This window comes from Ornithodoros turicata, chromosome 6 (assembly GCF_037126465.1).
Source record: "Ornithodoros turicata isolate Travis chromosome 6, ASM3712646v1, whole genome shotgun sequence".
Classification (NCBI taxonomy): domain Eukaryota; kingdom Metazoa; phylum Arthropoda; class Arachnida; order Ixodida; family Argasidae; genus Ornithodoros; species Ornithodoros turicata.
The window spans coordinates 26,276,408-26,294,887 of NC_088206.1; the positions used below are offsets into that span (position 1 = coordinate 26,276,408).

The 18,480-nt window shown below is 45.1% G+C and overlaps 1 long non-coding RNA gene across 1 annotated transcript; it reads right to left on the bottom strand.

The window, feature by feature from the left end:
• Window positions 1-558: 558 nt before the first annotated feature.
• LOC135397758 (uncharacterized) lies at window positions 559-4,025 on the bottom strand. Its single transcript, XR_010423725.1, has 3 exons — window positions 2,401-4,025; window positions 1,185-1,289; window positions 559-1,105 (listed from the first exon to the last, which is right to left on the bottom strand). It is a non-coding gene; the product is annotated as an uncharacterized LOC135397758 (long non-coding RNA).
• Between the last annotated feature and the right edge of the window lie 14,455 nt (window positions 4,026-18,480).

An 18,480-nucleotide genomic window follows, 5' to 3' on the forward strand; every position in this document is an offset into this window, starting at 1 on the left:
TTGATGAGTCTATAGCCTATGTTTATATTCATCTGGAAGGTGCTATATGCAGTAATTGCTGTTGATCTAATTTTCAACTTTAGCGCCGTGCAATGGGAGGTTCAAAGTTTCTGTACGCATTGCCCTTTATTCCTGTGCAATTCAACTCTATTGCAGTACGACCCTTATGAAAATGGCTTATGGAAATTTTATAGAATTCTATTCAAATCAGCTATAGTATTTCTATACACCTTGGTGTATAGACTTACGCATTTCTTATAGCTATTTTCCACTAATTGTGTATACACTGACCCTTATACAAATGTACACACAGTTCTCTATACAAAGTGTATTGAACTCTGACGTTAAGATTATCTATTGATAGTACGTGTCTTTTTTTCTGTCTTCGTGCGTATGTGTATCCAATTTCTGATTCAGAAGAGCTGTGCCCGTCGAGTTCCCCCACAGGCAGTCGCCTTACACAAAAACAAAATAATAATAATAATGATAATAAAATAAAATAAAGAAAAATGCACCACGGCCATCGAACACGTAACACTAAATTTTATTGGCGTGCACATACCTTTCAACTGGCATCCAGTACATCATTATTTGCTGAATAAAAATCATACACGGTTCACTTAACGCCGACGCACACATATGGAACACGTTGCGCGGAACACAACTCATCCAATGAACCAGGCAGGCCCCGAAACTTCAAACAGGCAGTCACCGCAAAGCTCGATCAATACCATCCTTAGTGACGAACACGACAGTTCCTCAGACGAAATGGCCGTCGAACAATTGTCCAAGGAAGTGATACCAGACTCGCTTCGATGTGAGAAGCAGTTGCAATTTTGCGCACATGAGTGACCGTTGAGACGTAGAAATATCTGCAAAGAAACCGAAGTTAATACCAGCTCGCAGTCGCCTCACATTGTACGAAGCTTGTATCACACAAAGCTTGTACGGTACACCATTTTGTAGCTTACGTCCTTGCAACTGATATAGTCCCACAGTCATCTGGAATGAAAGGATACAATTAGCCTCACTTGTTATGTACGCCGTCCCTTCACCCATGTATCCGATCCTCGTCTGCCGCCATTTGCAATGCGTCCACGGATGTCTGCAAATGAACGTACGTCATGCTCAAATACAAGTAAAACGTCCGCGTCATACGATGCATCACAGCTAGGTTGACCTACCTTTCTTGTATTTAATCAAACATTAAACCAAGTGAAAAGCACGGTTGTCATCCTTGTCAACGGCGAGGTGCAACGCAGACAACAGGCGTGAAAGCAAGGAGAGCTCTGCGGAAGAATACGCGGTGCCATGTCACTCCTCACCGGCCGTGCAATGTAGTGCGCTCCAACAAAAGCACACATATTCAGCGGGCACACAAACTGCTGAACAAGCACACGAGTACACATGTTATGAGACACACAAATTATTCAGAAGGCACGTGAGGACGACATTGTCAAACTACAGGCAGTTTTTGTGTATTGTTTTAGTTGCCCTAGCGTTCCTTGCTCATGCGAGAATGTTGTGCTTGTGACTGAGTAGCGCATTCTACCAATATTGAAAATTTGTTGCTCAGACGAGAACACATGGGGAGTGTGAAAAAGACATGTCTCCGTGCAATCTTATGCCTATATCTTATCTTATCTTATCTTATGCATTATATGTACAACTTTGTATTCAACATATATATATAGATTTCTGTACACATTTTTTTAACATATTTAGCCGTGCTTTTCTATATTCAACTTTGTATTCAACGTGTGTATAGCCTTCTGTATACAGTTTTTATACATTTTTGGCCATAGGCATAGCAAGCATATAGAATGATATAGGAATATATAGGTGCTATGTACTCAGTCTATAGGCCATTTTCATAAGGGTCGACACCTCAGATATCTTAGTGGAGTCAGCATGTGGAATGTAGCAAGGACTTTTTTCCTCCTGGTGCGGCGTTGCTCACCTAATTTCTCATGTGGCCTGGGCAACTAATTGAGCAGGATATCGAGAGTGCACGCTACTATGAAAGAAAGTCATCCTCGTGGAACTACGTAATAGTCTGTATTGTCTGAATATATACAAAAGGCTCACGAATACAAAGTTGTTGTGATGATTGAGTCCATAACAGATAATTTTCAAGAAAGGTTCTCCAGAATATCTGTGCTTATATAATGCACAAAAGCTGTCGGTGATTGGTCATGGGTATGTACCTACAATAGTTAACCTCGAAAAGTAATGATGCTTCCAAAAGGTTTGCAGCCTCCTTTAGCACATTGCTGTGTAGTGTATTTTGCAGAAGCAGCCCTACAAAAGTATATCTACTGTTACCAGATAATAAATTAATACACAAGTAAGCAGCTGTCTCTTTGAATGTCTTCTAATGTAGCAGTGATAACACGATACCTGAAGAATTGTTCTTCGTTGGTCTGTTCTGCTGTGGCATGCTGAAATAAGTAAAGGACACATTTCAGTTTCATCTATGCTTGCATGTGAATCCAGGGGAAATGGGGACCTCGTTCGCTTTTGTTCCGATATTTGCATAATCTGGGAACGGAAAATCTGCTCAAATTGTTTGTTCGGTGTCGTGCAACTACATGCAATATCTCCATGCCTTGATAGCATCCACACAACAGCTGCAAGACACTAATAGACTTTATGATCAGTCCTATTGCACTCTTAAATATGCCTGGAGATCAGACACGCTGCGAAGAAATGATACCAGGAAGAGATACCGGGATGGTTGATAGACATGCCAGATGGATAACGCCCCTCAATTCCTCCATTGGGGCTCGTAACAACCATCTAGCATGTTATTGCTCTTACTGTACAATGACGGGGGCGCTTACAGTGCACAGGAGATTACACTCATAATAAGCGCCAGCACTACTTATACTTTGTTTTTGAAGATGCACGTTGACGTTCGGCCATCCGCACGCTCTCTCGGTCCCTTGGATTTGTATATGGATTTTGTCCAGTGGCACATGTCAATGTCACTCTCTTTGACCACACTTTGACGGTGTTTTTTTACGTTTGCCAAGCAAGAGTTCGCAAACGCCTTCTAAAAACAACTGCAGCATTTCGTGGCCCCGGTCAAGCGCTACGCCGTTTTTCTTTACTAACCGTGCATTTAAAACGATTCTGCTTAACTTTTACGAGCTAACTTCGAATTAGTGCAACATCGCCTGCCGCAGCCACTCTACGATAGTTTTTTCAACACACGTTCACAGTAGTTGCAAAGTACTTAGACCGACGTTAAACTAGCCCCTCCCCTAGTTTCATGATGCCCCCATTCAGATGCACGGGGCTTAAACCAAGTAGCTTGGGTGGATGATCGAAATGGAATATTCCAGGCAAATATTCGTCCCATTGTGATAAAATCCGTCTCCTGGGCGCTTCTAGTAACTCTGTCAATCAAAACTTACCCAAGATTTGATGAAAAATTCTTCGTGAACCGGGGATTAGGCTTACCGGCCACCATCGCTTCTGGCAGACTCTGGCGAAATGCGCACGCGCCGTGCAGGAAGCTCGCTATGTGCGGTGCCATAAGCTTCACAGCAACAGGTGGTAGAGCATAGGGTGGTGATCCAGGATTGGCGGATTGGCGAACGAAAGTCTCACGTGATCGATTTAAACCCGACGTCACTAAACCAATGGGTTAAGTAACTTGGTGACTATACGGACTTACGTGTGCAGCTCTGACCGTTTCCAAAGTACTGCATCTCTCGAAAGCAGTCATTCCTGCATTCACAGCATAATTCTCACCGCTCGCTCAAGCACCAAATAACGTAGTAACTCATATGGCATGCCGCGTGTGAAAGTGACCACACCACTTACTTTGCTCCACTTCTCAGTGGTTTTTACTGCGCCCCCTGCTGCGTTGAGGCGCTCTGCCAGTTGTGTCCAGTCCCTGTCTCGATGCTGTGCAGTATAGGCGGGCGAGAACGTTCCGTGCAACAGGTTCACGTTCTCCTGCATGTACTGCACTATAATGGCGTACTGCTCAGCAGTTGCGCGGGCACCACGACGAGAAGACGCCATGTTTTATCTTCTTCTTCTGTCCCAGGATGGATGGCCGTTACCCACAAAGGGATATTGGCTATTGCTTGTTTTCTTCACTCTTTCAGCGCAGCGGAGGAAGAAGAAAATAGGAACCAGCGAAATGCTCCCTATTGGTCGAGTAAATGCCTTGCAGCCTTGCACGGTCAGCCTTGCACGCAGACTGTCTTCTCACTGTGGTGACGTCAAGTATCGGACGAGCACGAGCGCGAGTCTAACGAAAATCAGCGATTAGGACAGAGCGATAAGTCCGCTCGCTTCGTTTGCCTAACGACTCGTTAGGGCGCCTCGCATCGTTATGCCGAACGTGCAAAGCGATGAAGCCCCCGGGGCAGATAACGATATCATTTGAGATGATGGTTGGCTAGGAGCATGCTATGCGGTGAAGTTCATTTTTAAGAGTGTACTGTTGTACTAATTGTGGGAAAACGGTTTCTGTGCCCCTAACACTCTATAGCGAAAAAAAAAAAAAAAAAGAGAGAGTTGCGTGCAACTGGACTGCTCCTTTAAAGCTGAGTGGAAAAGAAAGTAATTAGACTACAGTAGTATATAAGTATGTAAGTAATAAGTAAATGAAGTGTGTAGGATAGTATTTTATACACTAGCCACACGGCAAACTTAATACATTCAACGGAATGGCATTTACTTCACCTCGTAAATGCCATTCCGTTTAATGCATTAAGTTTGCCGTGTGGCACGGGTATCAGATATATTGAAGGTACTTGAGTCATATTGGTGAGAGAATGTGATTACTCTTTTTATTTATTTATTTAGGTGTTGACATTATCAGGTCGTACAATTTGTATTTCACAGTGTTCGTCAGTCGGTCTCCCTTTCTTTCTCTGAAATAATAATCTAGTTAGGTCAATAAGTCATAGTCCTCCTCCAAAATGCGTTGAAGAGAAGAATAAGACAACAGAAGCAAGGGTACCATGTTGTGAATGTAAACGTGGTGTGAAGGTCGGCATTTTCCTAAGAATTCATTAAACATCACAACATTATCGGATATCCGTGCAGCCGATCACATGACATCACCATCATACCCCTTCACATCAGAATCCATCATTCAACTTCAATTTCAGAGCCCCATCACATCACAACCCGTTATTCAACTTCAACTTCAGAACCCATCATGTTTTTGAAGTTGAATTCCTATGATCAGGTCTGAGGTTGGTGATGGATTTTGAAGTTGAATTCCGATTATGGGTTCTGTCTGAGGTCGGCGATGAATTTTGAGGTTGAAGTCGATGATGGGTTTTGAAGTTGAATTCAAAGTCGAGGGCTTATGTTGTGTCCGCCGCATATCTGGGCGAACTCACTCATGAGGGGACTCATGAGCGCCCCTCACACTATTACCACCCTGGTACCGGTGGCCCATGGGTTGTTATTGTGCAGTGTAAAGGGATGATGAGCTATGCCTCAGGGTGTTATATTCCATTTGCGACGACCACAGCGAAGCGTATAAAATCCGTTAGTTGCCACTTTTACGAGACTGTTACAACGAGGCGAGTACCAGACTTTAAAGGGAACCCGCACTTCCATTCCCTGACTGTGTTATGCTATTGCGGGTGCTGTGAACCTTGTAAAATTTGCTGGAAAGTTGCCTGGAAAGTTCTCAAAAAGCAGCACACGACCCCTTTAATATGGACCAATGCCGCCGTATATCGCTAGCGCTAAAGTCAAATGATAACAATAAATGTTTTAAACTTCAGAGGGATTGCAGCAGCGGTGACCGTAAAATTCGCAAAATGTAGAACCGGACCTCTATAATGTGGACCAATGACCTCGTATACAGCTGGTTCCAAAGTCATGATGATAACAAGATCGTTTCAAACTTCACAGGGATTGCAGCAGCGGTGGGCGCAAAAACGCAGCACCAGACCCCTTTAATATGGACCAATGCCTTCTTATAGCTGGTGTCAAAGTCATAATGATAACAAAAAACGTTTCAAACGTCACAGGGATTGTAGCTACGGTGACCGCAGAATTCTCAAAAAGTAGCACCGGACCCTTTAATATGGACCATTGCCCTCGTATACCGGGTGTTTCAGTTAAATCCCCGGGCTAAATAATTCGCGAACGGGTCCACCGATCGACGAACTTTCTTTTTTACAAGTATCTGTCCGATACCATCTACACGCTGCGCACCGTGTGAATGAGTGGGAGGCGCTCATTATTTAAAAAAGGGGAGAAAAAACATAGCTTCTAAAGCAGGGCGCTGTCGGCATTAAAATGGGTACTACCCCTTGGGACCTTCAGTGGACACCTTTTACAGAAAAATCTGCCACCGAAGCGGGTCATTTGTTGCAGTAATTAATTTGTTTCGGTTTACATATTTTTGTCGCGGCTGGTCGCAGTGAAGCACAAAAGGACGCTCTTCCACTCCCTTATCCACCAATGAATTATGTCCCTACACCAATGAATTACGTCATTTTTCGCTTCACCGCGACCAGCCGCGACAAAATATGTAAACCGAAACCAATTAATTACAGCAACAAATGACCCGCTTCGGTGGCAGATTTTTCTCTAAAAGGTGTCCACTGAAGGTCCCAAAAGGGGTAGTACCCATTTTAATGCCGACAGCGCCCTGCTTTAGAAGTTATGTTTCTTTACGAAACGCATTTGAATTTTTATTTAAATAATAGGCGCCTCCCACTCATTCACACGGTGCGCAGCTAATAGATGTTATCGGACAAATACTTGTAAAAAAGAAAGTTCGTCGATTGGTGCACCCGTACGCGAATTATTTAGCAGCACCAGGCCCCTTTAATATGGGCCAATGCCCTCTTATCCCTGGTGTCAAAGTCATAATGATAATAAAAAAACGTTTTAAGCTTCACAGGGATTGTAGCTACGGTGAACGTAAAATTCACAAAAACTAGCACCGGGCCCCTTTAACATGGACCAATGTCCTCGTATATAGCTGGTTCCAAAGTCATGATGATAACAAGACCGTTTCAAGCTTCGCAGGGATTGCAGCAGCGGTGGGCGCATAATTATCAGAACGCAGCACCAGACCCCTTTAATATGGACCAATGCCCTCTTATCGCTGGTGTCAAAGTCATAATGATAACAAAAAACGTTTTAAGCTTCACATGGATTGTAGCTACGGTGAACGTAAAATTCACAAAAAGTAGCACCGGGCCCCTGTAACATGGACCAATGTCCTCGTATATAGCTGGTTCCAAAGTCATGATGATAACAAGACCGTTTCAAGCTTCGCAGGGATTGCAGCAGCGGTGGGCGCATAATTATCAGAACGCAGCACCAGACCCCTTTAATATGGACCAATGCCCTCTTATCGCTGGTGTCAAAGTCATAATGATAACAAAAAACGTTTTAAGCTTCACATGGGTTGTAGCTACGGTGAACGTAAAATTCACAAAAAGTAGCACCGGGCCCCTTTAACATGGACCAATGTCCTCGTATATAGCTGGTTCCAAAGTCATGATGATAACAAGACCGTTTCAAGCTTCGCAGGGATTGCAGCAGCGGTGGGCGCATAATTATCAGAACGCAGCACCAGACCCCTTTAATATGGACCAATGCCCTCTTATCGCTGGTGTCAAAGTCATAATGATAACAAAAAACGTTTAAGCTTCACAGGGATTGTAGCTACGGTGAACGTAAAATTCACAAAAAGTAGCACCGGACCCCTTTAACATGGACCAATGCACTCGTATACAGCTGGTTCCAAAGTCATGATGATAACAAGACCGTTTCAAGCTTCGCAGGGATTGCAGCAGCGGTGGGCGCATAATTATCAAAACGCAGCACCAGACCCCTTTAATATGGACCAATGCCCTCTTATCGCTGGTGTCAAAGTCATAATGATAACAAAAAAACGTTTTAAGCTTCACAGGGATTGTAGCTACGGTGAACGTAAAATTCACAAAAAGTAGCACCGGACCCCTTTAACATGGACCAATGCCCTCGTATATAGCTGGTTCCAAAGTCATGATGATAACAAGACCGTTTCAAGCTTCGCAGGGATTGCAGCAGCGGTGGGCGCATAATTATCAAAACGCAGCACCAGACCCCTTTAATATGGACCAATGCCCTCTTATCGCTGGTGTCAAAGTCATAATGATAACAAAAAACGTTTTAAGCTTCACAGGGATTGTAGCTACGGTGAACGTAAAATTCACAAAAAGTAGCACCGGACCCCTTTAACATGGACCAATGCCCTCGTATATAGCTGGTTCCAAAGTCATGATGATAACAAGACCGTTTCAAGCTTCGCAGGGATTGCAGCAGCGGTGGGCGCATAATTATCAAAACGCAGCACCAGACCCCTTTAATATGGACCAATGCCCTCTTATCGCTGGTGTCAAAGTCATAATGATAACAAAAAACGTTTTAAGCTTCACAGGGATTGTAGCTACGGTGAACGTAAAATTCACAAAAAGTAGCACCGGATCCCTTTAACATGGACCAATGCCCTCGTATATAGCTGGTTCCAAAGTCATGATGATAACAAGACCGTTTCAAGCTTCGCAGGGATTGCAGCAGCGGTGGGCGCATAATTATCAAAACGCAGCACCAGACCCCTTTAATATGGACCAATGCCCTCTTATCGCTGGTGTCAAAGTCATAATGATAACAAAAAACGTTTTAAACTTCACTGGGATTGCAGCTACAGTGACCGTAAAATTCGCAAAAAGTAGCACCGGACGGACCCCTTTAACATGGACCAATGTCCTCGTATATAGCTGATTCCAAAGTCATGATCATAACAAGACCGTTTCAAGCTTCACAGGGATTGCAGCAGCGGTGGGCGCAAAATTATCAAACGCAGCACCAGACCCCTTTAATATGGGCCAATGCCCTCTTATCGCTGGTGTCAAAGGTCATAATGATAACAAAAAACGTTTTAAACTTCACTGGGATTGCAGCTACAGTGACCGTAAAATTCGCAAAAAGTAGCACCGGACGGACCCCTTTAACATGGACCAATGTCCTCGTATATAGCTGATTCCAAAGTCATGATCATAACAAGACCGTTTCAAGCTTCACAGGGATTGCAGCAGCGGTGGGCGCAAAATTATCAAAACGCAGCACCAGACCCCTTTAATATGGGCCAATGCCCTCTTATCGCTGGTGTCAAAGGTCATAATGATAACAAAAAACGTTTTAAACTTCACTGGGATTGCAGCTACAGTGACCGTAAAATTCGCAAAAAGTAGCACCGGACGGACCCCTTTAACATGGACCAATGTCCTCGTATATAGCTGATTCCAAAGTCATGATCATAACAAGACCGTTTCAAGCTTCACAGGGATTGCAGCAGCGGTGGGCGCAAAATTATCAAAACGTAGCACCAGGCCCCTTTAATATGGACCAATGCCCTCTTATCGCTGGTGTCAAAGTCATAATGATAACAAAAAACGTTTTAAACTTCACTGGGATTGCAGCTACAGTGACCGTAAAATTCGCAAAAAGTAGCACCGGACGGACCCCTTTAACATGGACCAATGTCCTCGTATATAGCTGATTCCAAAGTCATGATCATAACAAGACCGTTTCAAGCTTCACAGGGATTGCAGCAGCGGTGGGCGCAAAATTATCAAAACGCAGCACCAGACCCCTTTAATATGGGCCAATGCCCTCTTATCGCTGGTGTCAAAGGTCATAATGATAACAAAAAACGTTTTAAACTTCACTGGGATTGCAGCTACAGTGACCGTAAAATTCGCAAAAAGTAGCAGCGGACCCCTTTAATATCGACCAATGCCGCCGTATATAGCTGGTTCCAAAGTCATGATGATAACAAGACCGTTTCAAACTTCACAGGGATTGCAGCAGCCGTGAGCGCAAAATTGACGATACGCAGATATGATCGAAACGAAATATGGACCAATGTCCTCATATCGCTGGTGTCAAAGCCATAATGATAACAAAAACGTTTTAAACTTCACAGAGACTGCAGCCTAGAAAATTCTCAAAAAGCAGCGCCCGACCCCTTTAATATGGACCACTGCCTTCGTATCGCTACAGCCGAAGTCATACTGACAATAACAACAGGGTAGTTTTTTTTAAATCGAACAACGTGTGAAAGTCGTATTTTTTAATTCGCAGAGAAAAAATATATGTTAGATGACAGCTGAAACGATGCAAATCCCGCCACGTGCGACACTCGTGCATGGAGTAGTTTCCGCGTGGGAGAGGAGGAAAGTCTTAGGCTGCTTGAGCGCGCTTTCTTCTGGACCGACTTTGACGGGATCTAGCACGGCTGATTTTTTGCCTAGGAACTGGAGGTTTTTTGTGATTGTAAGCTGCACCATAGACACTGTTGACAGCCACCCACAGAGCTCTGAGGGCCACAGATTTTCTGTTAAAAAATGCCAAACTTGGCGCAAACGTTCAAAAAGGCCAAACTTTGTTACCAATTTGCTTCATGACAGAACGTCTGAGGACATCGAGCTTAGTGCCGTTCGATAGGACGTTGAAAGAGCTTTCGTGCTGTATAAAGTTCATTTTTCTCAGTTTAGTGCTTTCCGTGTTATTAGCTTGAGAATCGCACATGGTAGGCGAAAATTACCAATGTTGCATCTCAATTTTTTCAAAAATACCATCTTCGATTTCTTTGATTATTTTTGAAAAGGTGGCGTCATGTCTCTACTTTAGACCCCAAGTGAGACAATCTTTTATTTTTACTTGAGAGACGCGCAGCACTTTTCTTGGTCAGACATGGTCTGCGAGACTGCAGCCTAGCGCGCCCCATCCACGAGGACGCGACCTTCAACCTCTTCTTTGCTACAGGTCTCCCGTTGACGGAGTAATCAATGACCACTCTGCGTGAGCTTGCTGTAGTACCCCCAGAGCATTACTTTACGTTTACCCAATGGTCTCCCAGTTCCGTCAGGCTCATTCAAACCGTGGGAGAGTACATGAGTTGCCACTGCGCCCTTGACGAGAAGCCCCAGTCCGCGAACATACCGACAAAGTAGTGAGAAGAAACGAAGCGCTTCGTAAAGATCTTTATCCAGTGGTAACATCGTAGCTTTTGTTTCAGGTTGCCGCTAGTCCCCCAGGCAGTGTGAAAGTCACATCCTTTTCATTGGTAAAAGAACATTGTGGAAGTTTCGAAAAACGTAAAATGTGCCAATGGACCTTTCTCACAATGCGCATGCGTATGACCTTGAGGCGCCGGAGAGGATTATCTCCGTCTTCACTAGGGGTGGCGCACTATGGGGACGACAGATAACGACAGAAGTGGGGACCAGTGGGGAGACCGCACGAACGGCGCGACCTTGTCGGCCCCACTCTGGACCGGTTTTGGTCCTTTGTGCTGTCCACGTGGATTTGTTTTGACGTGCGCCGAGCATGGAGCACTTTTGCCAACTGAATGGCAGCTGAACTTGAAAAGAACGGTGACCTACTAAGCGAACAATAGACGACGGACCGATGAGCCGGTTTCTGCCAAGGGTAGATATTTAGTCTGAGGAGAGGAAGTGACACCACCCGACGGAACCGTGTGCGCCAATGAAAACACGCTTCACAGGAAATGCCACAAGCACGTGACAAAGTCACCTGTAAACATGCCCGTGACCGCTTCTTTTTTTTTTTTTTTTTCGGGCTTTGCTTTCTTCGCCCTGCCTCCTAGAAGGACACGCGCGGACTTCGACGTGGATATCGCAGGTCTTTAGTGAGCATTGCTAGAAACACTCATAAGCCAACATTCTCTTCGTATCTCAAAATTTCTTGTAAACATCTGATTTCTAGATGTTGTTAGCACCGTACTTTTTCAAGAACCGCTAAAATATCATTTATGTTACTACGTACAGCAGTTTACTACATCGCGTGCAACAAGCGGTGGTAAACGCTAGGCCGACGCTTCACCATGACAACCTCAACGTGGACATTCTGCTCCATGCGGTTGCAAGCTTCGATACCGTTCCGTTCCCGCTCAGTTGGTGCTCCGTTGGCCCGATTCAGTTGGCAAAAGTTGCTCCATGCGGTTGCCGCCTTAGACAGCCGCTAGGATACGACGCGGATGTGAAAAAGGTCCATTGCGAGACCCCTGCAGATCATGGCTGCCACCATTGGATTAGTATCATCCGAAAGCTTTACAGGACCTTTCACATGATATAAAGTGACTGGGTTCAAGCGCATCTTTCGTCCGCCTAGTATCGCAAAACCACGAGTGGTACGCGAAAATTTTCCATGTTCGATCTTGATTATTTCTAAAACCCCAGAATATTTTTCAGGATTTATTCCACAGGGGCAGAATTATGCCTGTACTTTGCCCTGCTGATAAAGTAGGTACCTTTTCTCTTTTTGATTGAGACTCTGGGCTACCTTTCCGTGGAGCGATTTTTCCACACAAAGGCGCTCCTCGTATATGTCTACGAGCGCGCTTTGCTTCTTAGTCTTTGCTTTGTAATTTATTGCCCAGATGTTGCATTCTGTACTTATTTTGCACTTATGGTACGTATGTTTATTTTTTTTTCCTTTGGGGACGCAGGGCAATACTTTCGTGGGCTCCTTGAACTTGCTATTACGCACTTTCATGGGAGTCGCACGCACGACGTGTGCGTATGCACGTGCGCATATTCACTATTCTCCCGCACATGTGCTTGAGGTAATGCACATACGCACGCTATGAGGCTGCCGTGCGAGTTAATATTAGGAAGGCAAAACTACGGCCACAGGGGACAGAAAGTTACAACACGTGAGAATAAAATTTGTGGCCGCCTGGTTGCAGCCGTCTCTTAGCTTGGGCGCAATAAGTGATAGTTCCGAAGCTGTGCATCCTATCTTTAATTAGTTTTATGCCCCGTAGCGTTATTTCGGAACCACGACGAGTACTATATACAAAGCCCGTAAGACCGCTGTGATGACAGTATGTTGCTGCTCTCAAGTATAACACGTTCGCCCCCCACGAGCTGTGTCAGTGCTACCGTGTCCGACAGAACAACGCACACCTAAAATCCCTCGTTTCCGGTAGCCGTAGGTACCTTAAACCCTCGGTGTGGTCTTCTGTAATCCTTTTGGCATCCATGCGCTTGAACCCAGTCACTTTATATCATGTGAAATGTCATATCTAAACCTATCGGATGATGCTAATCCAATGGTCGCATCCATCACCTGCAGGGGTCTCGCAATGGGCACATTTTACGTTTTGCGAAACTTCCACAACGTTCTTTTACCAATGAAAAGGATGTGACTTTCACACTGCCTGGGGGACTGGTGGCAACCTGAAACAAAAGCTACGATGTTACCACTGGATAAAGATATTTACGAAGCGCTTCGTTTCTTTTCACTACTTTGTCGGTATGTTTGAGGACTGGGGCTTCTCGTCAAGGGCGCACAGGCAACTCATGCACTCTCCCACGGTCTGAATGAGCCTGACGGAACTGGGAGACCATTGGGTAAACGTAAAGTGAGGCTCTGGGGACACTACAACAAGCTCACGCAGTGTGGTTATTCATTTCTCCGTCAGCGGGAGACCTGTAGCAAAGAAGAGGTAGAAGGTCGCGTGCCTGTAGATGGGCCCTGCCCAGTGTTGTACGTAGCGCCGTTACTAGTAGCGGCGCTACCGTATCCGTTACTTTTTTTCGGTAGCGCAGTAGAGATCGCGCTACTATTTTAAACTGGTAACGAAAGAAGTACTTCTGTTACAAATTTGCGGTAGCGCAATCTTTGAGCGCTACCGCTATCGCTACTTTCCGAGCGGGGTTCGCGACAACTCAGCTTCGACCTATCATCAATCCTCCACTGCCTGCCTTCGAACAAGCTGCCCGATATCACAACTCATTCTGCGAAGACCGGGCAAATAGCAAATAGCCGAAAGGAGGGCACAGGCCGTTATCTTACAAGGAGGCTGTGTCCTCCACGTGTTCCCTATTTGGGATTAACCTTCTTGAAGATTTGGTGTATTGTCGGAGTTGTCTGCAAACTGACGTCACTCCTACTGCATTCTGGTGCCGTCTTCGTTAGCTATGAGTCATGACATTCCACATGACATTGCACCACGTACGCTTAGGTGCTTGACCGTTGCCATTTCTTGTCCGCTGCAATGGAGGGACCATGGCCTGCTACAGCAAGCATCTTTGACGATAAGGAGGAGAAAGAAAACAGTAGCGTGGTGTTCAGATGTCTACTATGCGTCTAGGTGGGAAAGCTTTATCTGTGCGTCAAGGAAGTAAACGTCCAATTTGAAAAAGCACACCATGGTATGTTTACTAACTTCTCGTTCCGGGCAATCAGAGTTCTTTTTGTGACAAAGCTGTTGAGCCTTTTATCGGTAGACTTGCGTTGTGCTTTATTTGCTTTAGAGGAAGAGAAAAAGATATGCAGGCTTTAGTAAATCTGTAAAAAACGGTTTTCCAAATTTTAGCCTTCAGGCGACCTACGTGTAACCTCCATTGGACGTCGATTTATTATTTTATTTTATTATTAATTATTTTGAGCTACTTTATTATTTTATTAGTTATTATTTTAAGACGTTTGAAGTACGTCATCAACGATACTGTTTGTTTCTTTCCTAAAAAGTAGCGCATGAAGTATCGCGTTACTTTTTACGAGTAACGGTAGCGGTATTCCGCTAGTTTTAGGTACGTGTAACGATATCGGGATGTCGTTACTTTTTGCTCAGGTAGCGCGTATCGGTATTGCGCTACCTTTTTCGGGTAGCGGGTACAGCACTGGCCCCTGCCTCGTGGACCCTGCCTGAAAAAAAAAACAGAAAAAAGAAAAGGCTGCGCGTCTCTCGGGTAAAAATAAAAGATTGTCTCACTTGGCGTCCAAAGTAGAGGCACGACGTCACCTTTTCAAAAATAATGGCATTTTTGAGAAAATTGAGATGCAACATTGTCAATTTTCGCCTAGCATGTGCGATTCTCAAGCTAATAACACAGAAAGCACTGGACTGACAAAAATGAACTTTATACAGCACGAAAGGTCTTTCAACTTCCTATCAAATGAAGCTAAGCTCGATGTCCTCAGACGTTCCGTCATGAAGCAAATTGGTAACAAATTTTGGCCTTTTTGAACGTTTACGCCAAGTTTGGCATTTTTTAACAGAAAATCTGTGGCCCTCAGAGTTCTGTGGGTGGCTGTCGATAGTGTCCATGGTGCAGCCTATAATCTCAAAAAACCTCCAGTTCCTAGGCATAAAATCAGCGGTTCTAGATACCGTCAAAGTCGGTCCAGAAGAAAGCGCGCTCAAGCAGCCTCAGACTTTCCTCCTCTTCCTCGCGGAAACTACCCCACGCACGAGCGTCGCACGTGGTGCGATTTGCTTCGTTTGAGCTGTCCTCTAACATATATTTTTTCGAATTAAAAAATACGACTTTCCGTTGTTCGATTTAAAGTGAAACTACTTAACAACAACAACAAAGAAAAAAAAAGAACATTAAACTTCACAGGGGCTGCGGCTACGGTGACCGTAAAATTCGCAAAAGGTAGCACAATGACTTCATCTTCAAAACCCGTCGCATTGACTTCAACCTAAAAGCCCATCACATTGACTTCAAATTCAAAACCCATCACGCCACATCATAGCCCTTTACATTCAACTTCAACATCACCTCACCTCATAGCCCTTCATTCAACCATATATCATTCACCATGATGTGATGGTGAGTGAGGTCGGTGAATAAGGCCATCATGAATGTATTCGCCGACCTATGATGAAGATAAACCAGACAAACAATTAGGGTATTGACTAGAAAACATCGAAATAGTACTTTTAAATGGAGTACAAACACCTTTCGGAAAAGTAGCGGGTAAGATATTGAGACACTAAAAAACGTATTTTGAGAACAGTACTCAAGATACAAGCCTGGTTAGTGGGGCTGGCGTAAGGATTTTTAAACTATACGGTTCGAACGCAAGATTATATTGGGTATGTTGGGGGAAGAAGCCGAAACCTTATATGACTACACGAATGTATGACTTTATATCTAAAATGTGGTAGGGCCGGCGAGAGGGGGGGGGCGCAGCCGTGGATGAAGCCACGAGGCCTCTTCAGGGACCTGCGTGCCCTAGGCCAGATAGTTGCTAGCGTGGGAGACAGGACAGGAGAAACCTTGTTTAATCAACGGTGCCGATGAGACTATCGAGCCGAAAGTTCAGCACGCTCGCGGGTCGCGCGATGGTGAGCTGGGCTTCCTCGTCTACGATGGCCGCTACGCTAGCACACCAGGAGACGTGAAGAAGGAGTCCGGGCAGGACTCATCCGGAGTCGTCCCCACGACCCGTAATTACTCCCGCGACAGCAGGAAAACCAGCACCGGACGCCCGTTTCGGTCTCGCCAGCTGTGTGTTGGTGTGCAACGTTCGAGAACCCGACAGCAGAAGATCGCGTGGAAGGTGATGACAACCCGTAAGGGTGTGGGCCTTACAGACTGAGCCCTAGTGTAACATCACAAACTTATAGCATGTGGAGTGATCATCAGGTAATAGCCTATGCCTCCATTGGGAAACACCGAAACGGGCGTATCCTCACTCACGTGAAAGTTCGCTCGCTTCTCGGTGTGGCTCTGAAACGTTGCATCTGTTCCCAGGTTTCAGATATGCGCAAGAATAAATGCATAAATATAAATGTCCCTGGGCGACAATTCACAAAAGGAGGTCGGGTTACCGCATATTACCGTTATCCTATACTGTTAAGCAGTGTTGTACCCGTTACCGAAATATGGTATCGCGATACTGATACTCGTGACTTGAGTAAAAAGTATCGAAATACCGATAACGATACTTCTTTTTCAAAGTAACGAATACCGCTACCGTTACTAAAAAAAAGTAACGCGATACTTTGCCCGATACTTTTGTTTGAAACACGAAGATGATGCAACATAGAAATACTGTATCGCTTATGTAAACAGTTTTGCAGTAAAAAGACAGCAGACTTCTATCAATAGCTCGTTCTGGAACTCGGCTTCTGCCATCCTTTCAGGCCGTGGTCTCTCCGGCAGTTGGCAGAGACCAGTATGACAATTACGTTAGTGTTAGGCCCACACACCCTGGAGTCCGATTACCAAGGAATCCTATCCGAAGTTAACAATACCACAGTATATGTGAGCGTGACTCAGTGCGACACGGCAGCTAAGCAGTGGAATCCAGAGCGTACTGTCAATGACTTGACCTCTGTTCGTTGACCTCAACTCTTTTGTTGTGGTTATTTTCTCCAGTTTCTAAGAAAAGCAATGAACATGTGTTTGGTATAGTTATTCTATAATTCCGGTTACGGAGCACTTGGACATGTCCACAGGCTTCTTGTCGAGGGCTAGGCGAACCATTGACAATGAACAAGAGTGAGAAATGTCGTCGGTGAAGAAAGGGTTGGGCACTAAAAAGTATCGGTATCGGTAACGATACGGAGATCGCGTTACCATAAATTTGTAACGGAAATACTCTTCCGATACCAATTTTAAAAAGTATCGCGATACGCACTCCGATACCGAAAAAGTATCGATTACAGTAACGGCGTTACTTGTAACGGCGATATGTACAACACTGCTGTTAAGTGATGTTACGCTGTGTGCAAGTGCATCGGAAATCACTCATCACAGCAGACTGAACTTGGAAGGACTGATACATTAAAGGGGTTGAGACATGTCATCCCAGGTTGTCTCAGAGAAACGTAAAAGACGATTCTTTGTACCATTGTGAACCTGCATTGGAAGTTTCACTGCGAAGAGGGTAATAGAAGCGGATAAAGTGGGCTCAGTGAATACCGAAACTAATGTGGCTCTGACATCACAGCCCTCGCCGCCGCCAGTGAGGCAGCGCATAAGAAGTCACGTGCTTATGCCTGCCAATTCGGATGGGCGCACCTGAGCTCTGTGACGTCCGCGCTTTGTTCGGGAGTGTGTTCGAGGGCTTGTATCTCGCTAAGTACGACACGTCGAAGGATAATTATTTTTTCCTCAGTATTCTGGCATGCAGTACAATGCGTCCATGATGTAATGAACCACATCTATAAAAGTGTCCCAACCCCTTTAATAGCCTACGCTGTAGATTTAAAATCCGTGAACACTGTCCGTACACGTAGGCTAAGATCAACTATGTGCTGTATTGTGAGCTATATAGGGAAGAAGGGAATAGCATGAAGCTCTGAAGCTGCTTGTGACATGTAGTGTGAAAGACGCTTCTGTTATGACTTGGGCGCCAAGAGACAGATCGTGTACATGTCTTGGCGGTAGCGCTCCCCCTGAACCAGCCGCGCCAAGGCGACTCTTCTGATCCCGGGTCAATGGTGAACTCTACGATCGAAAAGGCTGAGAAGTGTAGACGTTGCTATTCTCTGTTGAGACGGGGAGTCTGTAAATCACAGTTGCCCGCACAAGGCTTCCGTGGAGCGCTAGAACGTGCACACATGTTGGTAGAGGAAGGTGCACGTCTTCGCTTCGCGCGGCAGCAATCACCGAGGAGACGAGCCACGAACTCTGCGAACATCCGCAAGATCACTTTCTCCAA